This window comes from Rhinoderma darwinii, chromosome 1, assembly GCF_050947455.1.
Source record: "Rhinoderma darwinii isolate aRhiDar2 chromosome 1, aRhiDar2.hap1, whole genome shotgun sequence".
NCBI classification, from domain to species: Eukaryota; Metazoa; Chordata; class Amphibia; order Anura; family Rhinodermatidae; genus Rhinoderma; species Rhinoderma darwinii.
The window spans coordinates 263,576,388-263,595,346 of record NC_134687.1 but is presented as its reverse complement, the minus strand read 5'-3'; the positions used below and the strand labels follow the sequence as shown (position 1 = coordinate 263,595,346).

At 46.9% G+C, this 18,959-nt stretch overlaps 7 pseudogenes; all 7 read left to right on the top strand.

Moving 5' to 3' along the window:
• Window positions 1-7,936: 7,936 nt before the first annotated feature.
• Window positions 7,937-8,055, top strand: LOC142674067 (5S ribosomal RNA; annotated as a pseudogene).
• Window positions 8,056-10,318: 2,263 nt separating this feature from the next.
• On the top strand, window positions 10,319-10,437 carry LOC142738409 (5S ribosomal RNA; annotated as a pseudogene).
• A 67-nt stretch (window positions 10,438-10,504) lies between these two features.
• Window positions 10,505-10,623, top strand: LOC142699354 (5S ribosomal RNA; annotated as a pseudogene).
• Window positions 10,624-13,679: 3,056 nt separating this feature from the next.
• LOC142693312 (5S ribosomal RNA) lies at window positions 13,680-13,798 on the top strand (annotated as a pseudogene).
• Window positions 13,799-13,865: 67 nt separating this feature from the next.
• Window positions 13,866-13,984, top strand: LOC142665869 (5S ribosomal RNA; annotated as a pseudogene).
• A 253-nt stretch (window positions 13,985-14,237) lies between these two features.
• Window positions 14,238-14,356, top strand: LOC142707486 (5S ribosomal RNA; annotated as a pseudogene).
• Window positions 14,357-14,423: 67 nt separating this feature from the next.
• LOC142699343 (5S ribosomal RNA) lies at window positions 14,424-14,542 on the top strand (annotated as a pseudogene).
• The last annotated feature ends 4,417 nt before the right edge of the window (window positions 14,543-18,959 follow it).

Here is an 18,959-nt window from a genome sequence, read left to right as displayed (position 1 = left end):
GAGGCATGGAAGACGTCATGTATGCGAAAGGATGGGGGGAGCTCCAGACGGAAGGATACAGGGTTGAGGACTTCAATGATCTTATAAGGTCCAATAAATCGGGGAGCAAACTTCCTGGACGGGACCTTAAGGCGCAAGTTCCTGGACGACAACCAGACCAAATCCCCGACGACAAACCGGGGGTTAGCAGAACGTCTACTATCCGCCTGAATCTTTTGTGCGCTCTGGGACGCCTCTAGGTTCTTCTGAACCTGGGCCCAGACAGTGCACAGTTTCCGATGAACCTCCTCTACCTCAGGATTATTGGAACAACCAGGGGAGACGGAGGAGAACCTTGGGTTAAACCCGAAATTACAGAAAAACGGGGAGACCCCTGACGAGTTACTGACCCGGTTATTCAGGGAAAATTCAGCAAGGGGAAGGAATGAGACCCAATCGAATTGACAGTCAGAGATGAAACACCTTAAATATTGTTCCAGGGATTGGTTGGTCCTTTCCGTTTGGCCATTAGTTTCGGGATGGAAGGCGGAGGAGAAGGACAGATCAATCTCCAACTTTTTACAAAAAGCTCTCCAAAATAAGGAAACAAATTGTACCCCTCTGTCAGAAACGATATTGACTGGGGCCCCATGGAGACGCAGGATGTGTTTCACAAACAAAGAAGCTAACGTCTTGGCGTTAGGTAGCTTCTTAAGGGGCACAAAGTGGCACATCTTGCTGAAGCGGTCGACTACCACCCACACCACCGACTTGCCCTGAGATGGAGGCAAATCGGTGATAAAATCCATGGAGATATGGGTCCAAGGTCTCTGGGGAATGGGCAAGGAACGTAGTAGGCCCGCAGGTCGGGACCTAGGGGTTTTGGACCTAGCGCAAACCTCACAAGCGGCGACGTAAGCCCTAACATCTTTAGGCAACCCAGGCCACCAATAGTTTCTGGTAATGAGGTGTTTGGTGCCCAAGATGCCAGGATGACCAGATAGAGCGGAGTCATGGTTTTCCCAGAGTACCCTCAGCCGGTATTGCAGGGGAACAAACAGTTTGTCCCCAGGGACGTTCCCGGGAGCTGCACCCTGATCAGCCGCGATATCAGAAGCTAAATCAGAATCCGTGGCAGAGACGATTATACCAGGGGGTAAAATACAAGCAGGATCCTTCTCGGAAGGAGGATTGGCCATGAAACTACGTGACAGAGCGTCAGCCTTAATATTCTTGGACCCAGCCCTATAGGTAACCAAGAAATTAAATCTGGTAAAGAATAGTGCCCACCGAGCTTGTCTAGGATTAAGCCTCCGGGCCGATTCTAGGAAAACCAGATTCTTGTGATCCGTAAGGACCGTTACCTGGTGTCTGGCCCCCTCCAGGAAGTGCCGCCACTCCTCAAAAGCCCATTTAATGGCTAGAAGTTCGCGGTTGCCAATATCATAGTTACTCTCCGTGGGCGAAAACTTCCTAGAGAAGTAAGCACAGGGGCGGAGATGGGTGAGGGAGCTGGTACCCTGGGACAAGACGGCCCCCACTCCCACCTCGGAAGCGTCAACCTCCACAATAAATGGCTCCTCTTGGTTGGGCTGAATCAGCACGGGGGCCGAGATAAAGCACTTCTTGAGAGTCTCAAAGGCCTGGACGGCCTCAGGGGACCAATGGAGGACATCGGCACCCTTGCGGGTAAGGTCCGTAAGAGGCTTAGCGACGACCGAGAAGTTGGCAATAAATCTCCTGTAATAGTTGGCGAACCCTAAAAAACACTGTAACGCCTTAAGGGAGGCAGGTTGGACCCATTCCGCCACAGCTTGAACCTTGGCAGGGTCCATGCGGAATTCATGAGGAGTGAGGATTTGCCCTAAAAATGGTATCTCCTGTACCCCAAAGACACATTTTTCAGTCTTAGCAAACAGATTATTCTCCCGAAGGACCTGGAGCACCTTCCTGACATGCTCCACGTGGGAGGACCAGTCCTTGGAAAACACCAGTATGTCATCAAGGTACACAACAAGAAAATTACCCAGGTACTCTCTCAGGATTTCATTAATAAAATTCTGGAAGACAGCAGGGGCATTACACAACCCAAAGGGCATGACCAGGTATTCGAAATGACCCTCGGGTGTGTTGAACGCAGTTTTCCACTCATCCCCCTCTTTGATGCGGATAAGGTTATATGCCCCCCGTAGATCGAACTTAGAAAACCATTGGGCCAGTCAGGACCAGGACGAAGTGAGTACACCCGAGCGGGCACGGAGACAGAAGCAAGCCAGGGGCAAAGCAAAGCAGGTCAAGCAGAACTGCAGCAAGGCAGAAGCACGGCAGAAGCAGGCTGGAGCAAGCAGCAGTGGGGCCAGGAATCCAAAAGAATTACAAGCACTGAGGGAGAGCACAGGGCAGGTAATAAAGGGCAGGGGGCGGAGCTAACTCCGACAGACCAGGCCGCGATAGGCTCTCCCACTCCTGAGCCTGCCACCCTGGTTGGTGGGAGATGGTGTCAGTCGAACAGGTCTGGCCTCAGGTGTGGATTGATTAATCCCAGGAGAATAGCTAGATGAAGTACCTGGCAGATCCCTAACAGGTAGAGACTTCTCTTGGAACACACACTTCTCCAACTTGGCGTAGAGATGATTCTCTCTTAATCTAAGCAACACCTGGCAGACATGGACCTGATGAGTCACAATATCTGGGGAAAAAATCAAGATATCATCAAGATACACCACAACACAGACATAGAGGAGGTCACGAAGTATGTCATTCACAAATTCTTGAAATACTGCGGGAGCGTTACACAGGCCGAAGGGCATGACCAAATATTTGTAGTGTCCATCACGTGTGTTAAAGGCAGTCTTCCACTTGTCTCCCTGACGGATCCGGATTAGATTGTAGGCCCCACGCAGGTCAAGCTTGGAAAATAAATTCGCCCCCCATATACGATCAAAGAGCTCAGAAATCAACGGCAAGGGGTACCTGTTCTTCACCGTGATATGATTGAGGCCCCGGTAGTCAATGCAGGGTCGAAGGGATCCATCCTTTTTTTTTACAAAGAAAAACCCGGCTCCGGCCAGGGATGAAGACTTTCGTATGAAGCCCCTCTCTAGATTCTCTTTAATGTAGGCCGACATAGACTGGGTCTCTGGCAAGGAAAGAGGGTATACTCTACCGCGAGGAGGTGAAGAGTCAGGGACCAAGTCGATAGGACAGTTGTATTCTCGATGTGGTGGCAATATCTCTGCCTCCGTTTTGTCGAAGACATCAGCGAACTGAGAGTAACAAGGAGGCAACCCTGTCAATGACTGAGGCGAAGAAGGCTGGGATGGATGGACATGACCCAGACAGCGGTCTAGACACTTGGGGCCCCACTGAAGAACCTCTCCAGAGTTCCAATTCAGGATTGGGGCGTGAAGACGGAGCCAAGGCAAACCCAGCAGCATGGGGTTGACGGCCCTGGACAGGACATACAGAGAGATGAGCTCGGAATCAAGAGTTCCCACCTGGAGTCTCAACGGCTTGGTCACAGACAATACTGGGTCAGGCAAAGGCAGTCCATCTACCGAGGCAACGATCAATGGTCTCTCCAGCAAAACAGTAGGCAAATGAAGAAGATCCACAAGGTCCTGACAAATGAAATTGGCTGCAGAGCCAGAGTCCAGGTAGGCAGAGACTGGATGAGGTCTCCCGCCAGCGACAATGGTCACAGGAATAAACAGCTTGGACGAGAATTCTCTATCAAGTGCAGTAGTGCCAAGGGTTGTCTCTTCAACCAATCCCAGGCGTTGGGGTTTCTTAGGCCTCTGGGGACACAGACGCACGACATGGCCAGCGAGGCCGCACTACAGACAGAGTCCAGAGGTGCGCCTGCGCTGTTTCTCTTGATCAGACAGTTTAAGCCGATCCACCTGCATCGGAACCTCTGGTGCAGCAGAAGAACAAGGCAAGATGGGTTGCTGGAAGTTGGGCGCCAGTCTAGGAAGCCGTCTCTCCTGAAGAATCTCTTGGGATCTCTCTCTGAGCCTTATGTCCACGTGGGTAGCCAGTAGAATCAGGTCATCCAGGGCAGCTGGGAGATCTCGAGCAGCCAGTTCGTCTTTGATCTCAGGCGATAGGCCATGCCAGAAGGATGCAACCAAGGCCTCATTGTTCCAGGACAATTCTCCTGCCAGAGTCCGGAACTGGATGGTGTATTCGCCCACGGGGGCGTCCTCCTGACGCAGGTTAAAGATAGCAGTGGCTCGTCCAGGCTCCTCTAATACAGAACGGAACAACCGCACAAACCCCTGGAAGTCTCTGGTCTCGGGTCCCTGTCGTTTCCAGATTGGATTCGCCCACGCCAGGGCCTTGCTGGCGAGTAGGGATACAATAAAGGCGATCCTGGCTCCGCCAGAGGAAATGCTCGGGCGTGCAGAGTGAAGTGGATTTGGCATTGGTTCAGGAACCCCCTGCACGAACTTGCGTCTCCATGAAACCCAGGTGGTAATGGCAGCGAGAACCGAGAGTCCGAACTGGAGCTGCCAGGAGGTGTAGCAGGAGGGTCGATCGGAGGAGTTTGACTAGGAGCGATGACGGAAGAAACTAGCGCAGCAAGATGCTGCGCCATGGAGTCTACTGCCACAATGAGTTGATCCTGTCGCGCTTGCAGATCCTGCAGGTCCGCCTGCATGGCTTGGGAGGATGACAGGCTCTTGATTTGGCCAGCGGGGTCCATGGCCTGAGCGTACTGTCACGGCGCGGGGTGTGGACCCACTGGGCCGTACCGCGTAGCGGGCTAGCAGCTGGCCAACAAGGTACAAAACAATGTCTATAGTTCTGAACGGGTACCTGAGACAATGTAGATAGTGGCAGGGACACGACTTGGCTCTCACAGCAGGTGACGCCACGGATGCAGCAGTAGACACGACTTGGCTTTCACCGCAGGTAACGCTGCGGATGCAGCGGGGAGACGCGACTTGGCTTTCACCACAGGTAACGCTGCAGATGCAGCAGGAAGACACGACTTGGCTTTCACAGCAGGTAACGCTGCGGATGCAGCTGGAAGACACGACTTGGCTTTCACAGCAGGTAACGCTGCGGATGCAGCGGGAAGACACGACTTGGCTTTTACAGCAGGAAACGATAGCACGGGATACAGGGTACAGGCAGCAGGAACGGGAAACGCTGGGAACTGGAAAACACTGGGAGACCTTTAGCAAGACAAACTAGGGTATACAATAACGCTCAGGCAAGGAACCAGTGGGCAGAGCCCCTTTTTATAGTCCAGAAGCCATTTGGGCTGATAACTGATTTTTGACAGCTGGACGCGTACTGGCCCTTTAAGGCCGTGCACGCGCGGGCGCGCGCGCCCTGCGGGAAAGAGCACGAGGACCCGGAAGAGAGTGCCGGTGTCTGCAAGGAGGAGGAGGACACCGAGCAGAGAGATGTCCATGGCTGGGATCGTCAGGGGGTGAGTTAGAACGGCGATCCCCGGTCATGGACATAACAGTGGGATTGCCTGAGGGACAGGAGAGTGCGTTTTGTATGTGAGGGGTTCAGGCCGTTAATGCACAGACGGCAAATTCTCCGCCAGTCGTGCGTTTATTGAGACATTTGGTTTTGAGGGGGCTGGTGTTGAATTCGCATTTTGTGGCAGTTCATGTTCCAGGGGTGCTTAATTGAGTGGCTGATTTCCTTTCTCGTCAACAGAGGGACAGGTTTCGTCTGCTGGCGCCGGGGGCGGAGACTAATGGCCTTGCTTGCATGGAGCATCTTTGGAAGCTGGTATGACTATGGCAATGTCGCTCATTGGGAAGTCAGTTAGTGCGGTTACGTGGAAGAGGTACAGTGCGGTATGGCGGGTATGGGAGGTTTTGTTGAAGGATGGGCGGGTGAATAGTTTGGATCGGCTGGCTTGGAGGAGGACGTGACTAAATCCTTTTAGGTCAGGCAAGTAATGAAAGGTTTCAGGAGGGGTTTCGTGTTTAGGGATCATAGGAAGCCGGTGTCTTATGATCTATTGGAAGCTATTTGTGAGCATTTAAAGACTGTTTGTGTGTCAGGTTTTGAAGTACGTTTGTTTACGCTGGCCTTTTCTTTCGCTTTCTTTGGGGCTTTCAGGATATCGGAGTTGGTGTCGGCAAGTAAGCGTGTGTCTGGGGGCTTATTGTTCACGGATGTTGAATGGGATGGGTCATGCCTGCTACGTAGATCAAAGACTGATCAAGTGGGGAAAGGTTTTTTGGTGCGCTTGTATGAATTACCAGGGTCGAGGGTGTGCCCGGTTCGCTTTTTTCAGGAGTTTGTTGCAGTGAGGCCTGAGGGGCCGGCATCCTTGTTGGTTCATGCAGATTGTCTGTCTTTGTCGAAATTTCAGTTTGCGCAGGTTTTCAAAAAATGTGTCCTGTTGTCTGGCAGGGGAGGAGCGGGTTATAGCTCTCACTCGTTTAGGATTGGTAAGACACTGGGAGACCTTTAGCAAGACAAACTAGGGTATACAATAACGCTCAGGCAAGGAACCAGTGGGCAGAGCCCCTTTTTATAGTCCAGAAGCCATTTGGGCTGATAACTGATTTTTGACAGCTGGACGCGTACTGGCCCTTTAAGGCTGCTTCAGAAGCAGCTAGGTGGGGTTTATCCCCGGCGATGGTCAAGAAGATAGGTAGGTGGGAGTCAGACAGATTTAGGATTTATGTGCGGCCTCATTTGCTTTAAGGCGGTGGGGTGAGTTATGTTGAAAGTGGGGGATTGATTTGTTACTTTACTATTGTCTTGTTTTGTTCTAGGTGCGGGCCCCTGCTTGGTCTGGATCATGGGGCACTCAAACGTGCACTGGGGAGGTGTTCGGGCTGATGTCCGTCCGGCTGGACGGCAGTTGGGCTTGGACCAGTCCGAGGTTCAGGTCAGATGTTTGGGTCTGAGGGGCATTCTGTGGTGCATGTTGTTTCCGGAACTTCAGTTTTATGCAGGGTTAAATAGGGCTCCTGAAATTTTGGTCGTGCACCTTGGAAGTAATGATTTAGCTATAAGGTTGGCTAGGGATCTGATGCGGGACGTCAAATTGGATTTGTTGCGTTTATGGTCATCATTTCCAGGCTTGATTATTATTTGGTCGGATATTGTTGCTCTCAGGGTTTGGCGGCAGGCACGTTCGGTGCATAGTTTGAATCGTGGCAGGGCAAAGGTTAACAAAGTTGTGGGAAAATTTGTGGCTCGCAATGGTGTTGTGGTGGTGCGTCATAGAGAGTTGGAGGGGGCTAAGGTTGGCTATCTTCGAGCTGAAGGCATCCATTTGAATGAAGTAGGGTTGGACATGTGGACCCTAGGCATCAAGGACGGCTTGGAAAAAGCACTGCGGTTGTGGAAGGACGTTCATGTGTAAGGTGTCACACATGAATGTCGTGGCGGTAGGAGGAGGGGTCTTTGGAGGCACATAATGGGAAGAAGGAGAACAACATAGAGGATTGTTGGTAAAGAACTCGGGGCATTTAACCCTGGGTAGTATTGGAGGGCCTGGGGAGTGGTTACCCAGCTGGTTTTTCGTACATTCCTGATGGGCAGGGTCCCCAGGAAGGGAGGTCTTGGAGATGGTTGTTGCCCTCGGGTCAGGTGCAGTACGGCTGTAGGGCAATAAGTTCCAGACCTGACAAGGAAAGGTTGGAGTTAAATATAATCCCTGAAGTGCCTTCAAGGAGCCTTTAACTTGAGAATGTTTGCAGAATAGTGCATTGACCTATTGTCATGCTGTTTCGATTTTGTTTCACAATCGATAAAAAAGGACTATAGACTAATGCTTTAAAAGTCAATGGCCGTTCTAAACTGAATGTGCCTTTTCTCGTCAAATCGCATTAGAACAATGCCTTAAGACCTCACTAGTACCAGTGTGGGAGGCTGTCTTGGAATCCGTGGTGCGGTTGACTTATTATGTCATTTAGATTTTGCTTCACAATCGATTAAAAAAGGACTATGGACTAAAGCTTTACATGTCAATGGTCATTCTAAGCTGAATGTCTCTGCTCTCGTCCGATCGCAGAAGTTACTCGGCTTAAGGCCTCATTAGTACCAGTGTGGGAGTCTGTCTGGGAATTTGTGGTGCTGTTGATCTATTGTTATGCGGTTTAGATTTTGTTTCACAATCGACTAAAAAGGACTATGGACTAAAGTTTCAAAAGTTAATGATCATTCTAAGCTGAAATGTGCCTTCTCTCGTCAAATCACAAGAAAAACACCTTGAGGCTGTGTTCACATGACCTCTTTTCAGATGTAATAAAGGCATTTTACGCCTACAATTACGCCTGAAAAGACATGTCCAATACGTCGGCAAACATCTGCCCATTACTTTCAATGGGTTTACGATGTACTGTGCCAACGACCTGTCATTTTACGCGACGCTGTCAAAAGACGGCACGTAAAAAAGATGGCTCGTCAAATAAAGTGCAGGAAACTTGCAGCCGTTTTTCATTGACTCCTTTGAAAAACAGCTCCAATTACGTCCATAATGGACGCCGCGAAAAACGCGAGTACGAGCAATTACGTCTGAAATTCAGGAGCTGTTTTCTCCTAAAAACAGCTCCGTATTTTCAGACGTATTTGCCGTTATCGTGTGCACATACGCTAAGACCTCGCTAGTACCAGTGTGGGAGACTGTCCGGGAATCTGTGGTGCTGCAGACCTATTGTTATGCTGTTTAGATTTTTTTTAACAATCGATTAAAAAAGGACTATGGACTTTAGATGTAATAGTTAATGGCCATTCTAAACTGAACATGCCTGCTCTTCTCAGGTCGCAGAAGCTACGTGGCTTAAGACCCTGGTAGTACCAGCGTGGGAGACTGTCTGGGAATCCGTGGTGCTGTTGACCTATTGTTATGCGGTTTAGATTTTGTTTCACAATCGACTAAAAAGGACTATGGACTAAAGTTTCAAAAGTCAATGGCCATTCTAAGCTGAATGTGCATACTCATGTCAGATCACAGAAGTTACACAGCTTAAGCCCTTGCTAGTACCAGTGTAGGAGACTGTCTTGGAATCCCTGGTGCTGTTGACCTATTGTTGTGTCATTTCGATTTTGTTTCACAATCGATTAAAAAGAAAAATAGACTAAAGCTTTTAAAGTTAATGCCCATTCTAAGCTTAAATGTGCCTTTTCTCGTCAAATCGCAGAAGAATAACACTTTAAAACCTCGCTAGTACCAGTGTGGGAGATTGTCTGGGAATCCGTGGTGCTGTTGACCTAACGCTTTGCTGTTTAGATTTTGTTTCACAATCGATTCAAAAAAGGCTGTGGACTAAGTCTTTAAAAGTCAATGGCCATTCTAAGCTGAATGTGCCTGCTCGCGTCAGATCGCAGAAGTTACACAGATTAAGACCTCGCTAGTAGCAGTGTGGGTGGCTATTTGGGAATCCGTGGTACTGCAGGCTTATTGTTTGCCGTTTAGATATTGTTTCACAATTGATTAAAAAAGGACTATGGATTAAAGGTTTTAATGTCAATGGCCATTCTAAGCTGAAATGTGCCTTTTCTCGTCAAATCGCAGATGAATAACACTTTAAGGCTGGGTTCACACGACCATGTTACGTCCGTAATGTACGGAACGTATTTCGGCCGGAAGACCCGGACCGAACACAGTGCAGGGAGCCGGGCTCCTAGCATCATAGTGATGTACGATGCTAGGAGTCCCTGCCTCTGCGTGGAACTACTGTCCAGTACTGTAATCATGATTACAGTACGGGACAGCTGTCCTGCAGCGAGGCAGGGACTCCTAGCATCGTACATCACTATGATGCTAGGAGCCCGGCTCACTGCACTGTGTTCGGTCCTGGTCTTCCGGCCGAAATACGTTCCGTACATTACGGACGTAACATGGTCGTGTGAACCCAGACTAAGGCCTCGCTAGTACCAGTGTGGGAGACTGTCTGGGAATCCGTGGTGCGGTTGACTTTTTATTATGTCGTTTCGATTTTGTTTCACAATTGATTAAAAAGGACTATGTATTAAAGCATTTAATGTCAATTGGTATTCTAAGCTGAATGTGCTTGCTCTCGTCAGATCGCAGAAGTTACACAGCGTAAGGCCTCGCTAGTACCAGTGTGGGAAACCGTGGTGCGGTTGTCTTTTTATTATGTCGTTTAGATTTTGTTTCACAATCGATTAAAAAGGACTATGGATTAAAGCGTTTAATGTCAATGGCAATACTAAGCTGAATGTGCCTGCTCTCGTCAGGTTGCAGAAGTTACACAGCTTAAGGCCTCCCTAGTACCAGTGTGGTAGACTGTCTGGGAATCTGTGGTGCGGTTGACTTTTTATTATGTCGTTTAGATTTTGTTTCACAATCGATTAAAAAGGACTATGGATTAAAGCATTTAATGTCAATTGCCATTCTAAGCTGAATGTGCCTGCTCTCATCAGAGCGCAGAAGTTACACAGCTTAAGGCCTCGCTAGTACCAGTGTGGGAGACTGTCTGGGAATCCGTGTTGCGGTTGACTTTTTATTATGTCGTTTAGCTTTTGTTTCACAATCGATTAAAAAGGACTGTGGATTAACGCACTTAATGTCAATGGCCATTATAAGCTGAATGTGGCTGCTCTCGTCAGATCGCAGAAGTTACACAGCTTAAGGCCTCGCTAGTACCAGTGTGGGAGACTTTCTGGGAATCCGTGGTGCGGTTGACTTTTTATTAAGTCGTTTAGTTTTTTTTATCACAATCGATTCAAAAGGACTATGAATTAAAGCATTTAATGTCAATGGCCATTCTAAGATGAATGTTCCTGCTCTCGTCAGATCGCAGAAGTTACACAGCTTAAGGCCTCGCTAGTACCAGTGTGGGAGACTGTCTGGGAATCTGTGGTGCAGTCACCTTTTTATTATGTCGTTTAGATTTTGTTTCACAATCGATTAAAAAGGACTATTGATTAAAGCATTTAATGTCAATGGCCATTTTAAGCTGAATGTGCCTGCTCTCGCCAGTTCGCAGATATTACGCAGCTTAAGGCCTCGCTAGTACCAGTGTGGGAGACAGTGGGAGACTGTCTGGGAATCCGTAGAATAAATATTTTATTGAAATAAAAAAACACAACCCTCATTAACCATTTTATTGAGAATAAAAAAAACGCCATCATAGAAGTCCTCGTATCCGAAGTCCAACAACCGAACCTGTAAAAAAACACAAACACACAAAAATAATCAGTAACACATAAAGAAGCAAAATTATTATTCTTACCTGTCCAGGGTCCAGTGCTGGAGCCGCAATGTCAGCAAGCTGGGCCCTGTATCTAATCCAATCATGTGTGATACTATCTGCTGAGCTGTGTATCTAATCCAATCATGTGTGATACTGTCTGCTGAGCTGTGTATCTAATCCAATCATGTGTGATACTGTCTGCTGAGCTGTGTATCTAATCCTATCATGTGTGATACTGTCTGCTGAGCCACTGTATCTAATCCTATCATGTGTGATACTGTCTTCTGAGCCACTGTATCTAATCCTATCATGTGTGATACTGTCTGCTGAGCTATGTATCTAATCCTATCATGTGTGATACTGTCTGCTCAGCCACTGTATCTAATCCTATCATGTGTGATACTGTCTGCTGGGCCACTGTATCTAATCCTCTCATGTGTGATACTGCCTTCTGAGCCACTGTATCTAATCCTATCATGTGTGATACTGTCTGCTGAGCCACCGTATCTAATCCTATCCATAGTTTATAGGGTCGTAGTGCTATAGATATGCTATACACACCCTTTTTTTTGGACGGACACATATGTATTGGGGCTATTTTCCCTGACATTTTAAGCCCTGAGGGTATGTTCACACGGCAGCGTCTGTTACGGCTGAAATTACGGTGCTGTTTTCAGGAGAAAACAGCACCGTAATTTCAGCCATAATGGCATGTGCAGGCGTCTTTCGCTGCGTCCATTACGGACGTAATTGGAGCTGTTTTTCTATGGAGTCCATGAAAAACGGCTCCATTTACGTCTGAAGAAGTGACAGGCACTTCTTTGACGCGGGCATCTTTTTTACGCGCCGCCTTTCGACAGCGGCGCATAAAAAAAATGACCGTCGGCACAGAACATCGTAAGACCCATTCAAATGAATGGGCAGATGTTTGCCAACGCTTTTGAGCCGCATTTTCGGACGTAATTCAATGCCAAAACGCCCGAATTACGTCCGTAAATAGGGTGTGTGAACCCAGCCATAGTGACGCCCCCGGCTGCTAGTGCTGCATTGTTGGGTCACTTAGGAGACCCAGCGATTCAGCTGAAAGCTGCGGACCGTCGGCCATGAGAAGTTTGCAGGGGGGGGGCCCAGTAAGAATTCTTGCATCGGAGCCCATGAGCCTTTAGCTACACCCATGGCTGTATGTGTCTGCTCTCGTCAGAAGTTACACAACTTAAGGCCTCGCTAGTACCAGTGTGGGAGGATGTCTGGGAATCCGTGGTGCGGTTGACTTTTTATTATGTCGTTTAGATTTTGTTTCACAATCGATTAAAAAGGACTATGGATTAACGCATTTAAAGAGGCTCTGTCACCAGATTTTGCAACCCCTATCTGCTATTGCAGCAGATAGGCGCTGCAATGTAGATTACAGTAACGTTTTTATTTTTAAAAAACGAGCATTTTTGGCCAAGTTATGACCATTTTTGTATTTATGCAAATGAGGCTTGCAAAAGTACAACTGGGCGTGTTGAAAAGTAAAAGTACAACTGGGCGTGTATTATGTGCGTACATCGGGGCGTTTTTACTTCTTTTACTAGCTGGGCGTTCTGACGAGAAGTATCATCCACTTCTCTTCAGAACGCCCAGCTTCTGGCAGATCACGTTGTGACGTCACTTCCCCAGGTCCTGCATCGTGTCAGACGAGCGAGGACACATCGGCACCAGAGGCTACAGATGATTCTGCAGCAGCATCGGCATTTGCAGGTAAGTCGATGTAGCTACTTACCTGCAAACGCTGATGCTGCTGCAGAATCAACTGTAGCCTCTGGTGCCGATGTGTCCTCGCTCGTCTGACACGATGCAGGACCTGGGGAAGTGACGTCACAGCGTGATCTGCCAGAAGCTGGGCGTTCTGAAGAGAAGTGGATGATACTTCTCGTCAGAACGCCCAGCTAGTAAAAGAAGTAAAAACGCCCCGATGTACGCACATAATACACGCCCAGTTGTACTTTTACTTTTCAACACGCCCAGTTGTACTTTTGCAAGCCTCATTTGCATAAATACAAAAATGGTCATAACTTGGCCAAAAATGCTCGTTTTTTAAAAATAAAAACGTTACTGTAATCTACATTGCAGCGCCTATCTGCTGCAATAGCAGATAGGGGTTGCAAAATCTGGTGACAGAGCCTCTTTAATGTCAATGGCCATTCCAAGCTGAATGTGCCTGCTCTCGTCAGATTGCAGAAAGTGCACAGCTTAAGGCCTCGCTAGTACCAGTGTGGGAGACTGTCTGGGAATCCGTGGAGCGTTTGACTAATTATTATGTCGTTTAGATTTTGTTTCACAATCGATTAAAAAGGACTATGGATTAAAGCATTTATTGTCAATGGCCATTCTAAGCTGAATGTGCCTGCTCTCGCCAGATCGCAGAAAGTACGCAGCTTAAGTCCTCTCTAATACCAGTGTGGGAGAATGCCTGGGAATCCGTGGTGCGGTTGACTTTTTATTATGTCGTTTAGATTTAGTTTCACAATCGATTAAAAAGGACTATGGATTAAAGCGTTTAATGTCAATGGCAATACTAAGCTGAATGTGCCTGCTCTCGTCAGGTCGCAGAAGTTACACAGCTTAAGGCCTCCCTAGTACCAGTGTGGTAGACTGTCTGGGAATCTGTGGTGCGGTTGACTTTTTATTATGTCGTTTAGATTTTGTTTCACAATCGATTAAAAAGGACTATGGATTAAAGCATTTAATGTCAATTGCCATTCTAAGCTGAATGTGCCTGCTCTCATCAGAGCGCAGAAGTTACACAGCTTAAGGCCTCGCTAGTACCAGTGTGGGAGATTGTCTGGGAATCCGTGGTGCGTTTGACTCTTTATTATGTTGTTTAGATTTTGTTTCACAATCCATTAAAAAGGACTATGGATTAAAGCATTTAATGTCAATGGCAATTCTAAGATGAATGTGCCTGCTCTCGTCAGATCTCAGAAGTTACACAGCTTAAGGCCTCGCTAGTACCAGTGTGGGAGACTGTCTGGGAATCCGTGGTGCGGTTGTCTTTTTATTATGTCGTTTAGATTTTGTTTCACAATCGATTAAAAAGGACTATGGATTAAAGCATTTAATGTCAATGGCCATTCTAAGCTGAATGTGCCTGCTCTCGTCCGATTGCAGAAGTTACACAGCTTAAGGCCTTGCTAGTACCAGTGTGGGAGACTGTCTGGGAATCCGTGTTGCGGTTGACTTTTTATTATGTCGTTTAGCTTTTGTTTCACAATCGATTAAAAAGGACTGTGGATTAACGCACTTAATGTCAATGGCCATTATAAGCTGAATGTGGCTGCTCTCGTCAGATCGCAGAAGTTACACAGCTTAAGGCCTCGCTAGTACCAGTGTGGGAGACTTTCTGGGAATCCGTGGTGCGGTTGACTTTTTATTAAGTCGTTTAGTTTTTTTTATCACAATCGATTCAAAAGGACTATGAATTAAAGCATTTAATGTCAATGGCCATTCTAAGATGAATGTTCCTGCTCTCGTCAGATCGCAGAAGTTACACAGCTTAAGGCCTCGCTAGTACCAGTGTGGGAGACTGTCTGGGAATCTGTGGTGCAGTCACCTTTTTATTATGTCGTTTAGATTTTGTTTCACAATCGATTAAAAAGGACTATTGATTAAAGCATTTAATGTCAATGGCCATTTTAAGCTGAATGTGCCTGCTCTCGCCAGTTCGCAGATATTACGCAGCTTAAGGCCTCGCTAGTACCAGTGTGGGAGACAGTGGGAGACTGTCTGGGAATCCGTAGAATAAATATTTTATTGAAATAAAAAAACACAACCCTCATTAACCATTTTATTGAGAATAAAAAAAACGCCATCATAGAAGTCCTCGTATCCGAAGTCCAACAACCGAACCTGTAAAAAAACACAAACACACAAAAATAATCAGTAACACATAAAGAAGCAAAATTATTATTCTGAGGGTATGTGCACACACACTAATTACGTCCGTAATTGACGGACGTATTTCGGCCGCAAGTACCGGACCGAACACAGTGCAGGGAGCCGGGCTCCTAGCATCATACTTATGTACGATGCTAGGAGTCCCTGCCTCTCTGCAGGACAACTGTCCCATACTGTAATCGTGTTTTCAGTACGGGACAGTAGTTCCACGGAGAGGCAGGGACTCCTAGCATCGTACATAACTATGATGCTAGGAGCCCGGCTCCCTGCACTGTGTTCGGTCCGGGACTTGCGGCCGAAATACGTCCGTCAATTACGGACGTAATTAGTGTGTGTGCACATACCCTTACCTGTCCAGGGTCCAGTGCTGGAGCCGCAATGTCAGCAAGCTGGGCCCTGTATCTAATCCAATCATGTGTGATACTGTCTGCTGAGCTGTGTATCTAATCCAATCATGTGTGATACTGTCTGCTGAGCTGTGTATCTAATCCAATCATGTGTGATACTGTCTGCTGAGCTGTGTATCTAATCCTATCATGTGTGATACTGTCTGCTGAGCCACTGTATCTAATCCTATCATGTGTGATACTGTCTTCTGAGCCACTGTATCTAATCCTATCATGTGTGGTACTGTCTGCTGAGCCACTGTATCTAATCCTATCATGTGTGATACTGTCTGCTCAGCCACTGTATCTAATCCTATCATGTGTGATACTGTCTGCTGGGCCACTGTATCTAATCCTCTCATGTGTGATACTGCCTTCTGAGCCACTGTATCTAATCCTATCATGTGTGATACTGTCTGCTGAGCCACCGTATCTAATCCTATCCATAGTTTATAGGGTCGTAGTGCTATAGATATGCTATACACACACTTTTTTTTGGACGGACACATATGTATTGGGGCTATTTTCCCTGACATTTTAAGCCCTGAGGGTATGTTCACACGGCAGCGTCTGTTACGGCTGAAATTACGGTGCTGTTTTCAGGAGAAAACAGCACCGTAATTTCAGCCATAATGGCATGTGCAGGCGTCTTTCGCTGCGTCCATTACGGACGTAATTGGAGCTGTTTTTCTATGGAGTCCATGAAAAACGGCTCCATTTACGTCTGAAGAAGTGACAGGCACTTCTTTGACGCGGGCATCTTTTTTACGCGCCGCCTTTTGACAGCGGCGCATAAAAAAAATGACCGTCGGCACAGAACATCGTAAGACCCATTCAAATGAATGGGCAGATGTTTGCCAACGCTTTTGAGCCGCATTTTCGGACGTAATTCAATGCCAAAACGCCCGAATTACGTCCGTAAATAGGGTGTGTGAACCCAGCCATAGTGACGCCCCCGGCTGCTAGTGCTGCATTGTTGGGTCACTTAGGAGACCCAGCGATTCAGCTGAAAGCTGCGGACCGTCGGCCATGAGAAGTTTGCAGGGGGGGGCCCAGTAAGAATTCTTGCATCGGAGCCCATGAGCCTTTAGCTACACCCATGGCTGTATGTGTCTGCTCTCGTCAGAAGTTACACAACTTAAGGCCTCGCTAGTACCAGTGTGGGAGGATGTCTGGGAATCCGTGGTGCGGTTGACTTTTTATTATGTCGTTTAGATTTTGTTTCACAATCGATTAAAAAGGACTATGGATTAACGCATTTAAAGAGGCTCTGTCACCAGATTTTGCAACCCCTATCTGCTATTGCAGCAGATAGGCGCTGCAATGTAGATTACAGTAACGTTTTTATTTTTAAAAAACGAGCATTTTTGGCCAAGTTATGACCATTTTTGTATTTATGCAAATGAGGCTTGCAAAAGTACAACTGGGCGTGTTGAAAAGTAAAAGTACAACTGGGCGTGTATTATGTGCGTACATCGGGCGTTTTTACTTCTTTTACTAGCTGGGCGTTCTGACGAGAAGTATCATCCACTTCTCTTCAGAACGCCCAGCTTCTGGCAGATCACGTTGTGACGTCACTTCCCCAGGTCCTGCATCGTGTCAGACGAGCGAGGACACATCGGCACCAGAGGCTACAGATGATTCTGCAGCAGCATCGGCATTTGCAGGTAAGTCGATGTAGCTACTTACCTGCAAACGCTGATGCTGCTGCAGAATCAACTGTAGCCTCTGGTGCCGATGTGTCCTCGCTCGTCTGACACGATGCAGGACCTGGGGAAGTGACGTCACAGCGTGATCTGCCAGAAGCTGGGCGTTCTGAAGAGAAGTGGATGATACTTCTCGTCAGAACGCCCAGCTAGTAAAAGAAGTAAAAACGCCCCGATGTACGCACATAATACACGCCCAGTTGTACTTTTACTTTTCAACACGCCCAGTTGTACTTTTGCAAGCCTCATTTGCATAAATACAAAAATGGTCATAACTTGGCCAAAAATGCTCGTTTTTTAAAAATAAAAACGTTACTGTAATCTACATTGCAGCGCCTATCTGCTGCAATAGCAGATAGGGGTTGCAAAATCTGGTGACAGAGCCTCTTTAATGTCAATGGCCATTCCAAGCTGAATGTGCCTGCTCTCGTCAGATTGCAGAAAGTGCACAGCTTAAGGCCTCGCTAGTACCAGTGTGGGAGACTGTCTGGGAATCCGTGGAGCGTTTGACTAATTATTATGTCGTTTAGATTTTGTTTCACAATCGATTAAAAAGGACTATGGATTAAAGCATTTATTGTCAATGGCCATTCTAAGCTGAATGTGCCTGCTCTCGCCAGATCGCAGAAAGTACGCAGCTTAAGTCCTCTCTAGTACCAGTGTGGGAGAATGCCTGGGAATCCGTGGTGCGGTTGACTTTTTATTATGTCGTTTAGATTTAGTTTCACAATCGATTAAAAAGGACTATGGATTAAAGCATTTGATGTCAATGGCCATTCTAAGCTGAATGTGCCTGCTCTCGTCACAACGCAGAAGTTACACAGCCTAAGGCCTCGCTAGTACCAGTGTGGAAGGCTGTCTGGGAATCCGTGGTGCGGTTGACCTTTCGTTATGCAGTTTAGAGTTTGTTACACAATCAATTGAAAAGGACTATGAACTAAAGTTTTAAAAGTTAATGGCCATTTTAAACTGAATGTGCCTGTGTTCGTTAGATCACAGTAGTTACCTGGCTTAATACGTTGCTAGTAGTAGTGTGGGAGATAGTGTGCGGATCCATGGTGCTGTTGACCTCCAACTATGTTGTTCAGATTTTGTTTCACAATCGATTAAAAAAGGACTATGGACTAAAGCTTTAAATGTCAATGGCCATTCTAAGCTAAATGTGCCTTCTCTCGTCAGATCGCAGAAGTTACACATATTAAGACCTCGCTAGTACCAGTGTGGGAGGCTGTCTGGGAATCTGTTTTGCTGTAGACCTAGTGTTTGACGTTTAGAGTTTTTTTACAATCGATTAACCCCTTAATGACCGGACCATTTTGCACGTTAATGACCAAGGATTATTTTTTGTTTTTTCACGGTTGCATTCCAAGAGTCGTAACTTTTTTTTTATTCTGTCAACATAGCCGTATAAGGGCTTGTTTTTTGCGGGACGAGTTGTATTTTGTAATTGCACCATTTTTAGATGCTTATAACATATTGATTAACTTTTATTAACTTTATTTTAGGAGAGAATTGAAAATAAGCAGCTATTCCAGCATTAATTTTCACGTTATAAATTTACGCAGTTTACTATGCAGCGTAAATAACATGTTAACTTTATTCTATGGGGCGGCACGATTACGGGGATACCAAATATGTAAAGGTTTTATATGTTTTCCTACGTTTGCACAATAAAAACCCTTTTAGAAAAAAATTACTTGTTTTTGCATCGCCGCATTCCAAGAGCCGTCATTTTTTTATTTTTCCGTCGATGTGGCTGTATGTGGGCTTGATTTTTGCGGGCCAATGTGTAGTTT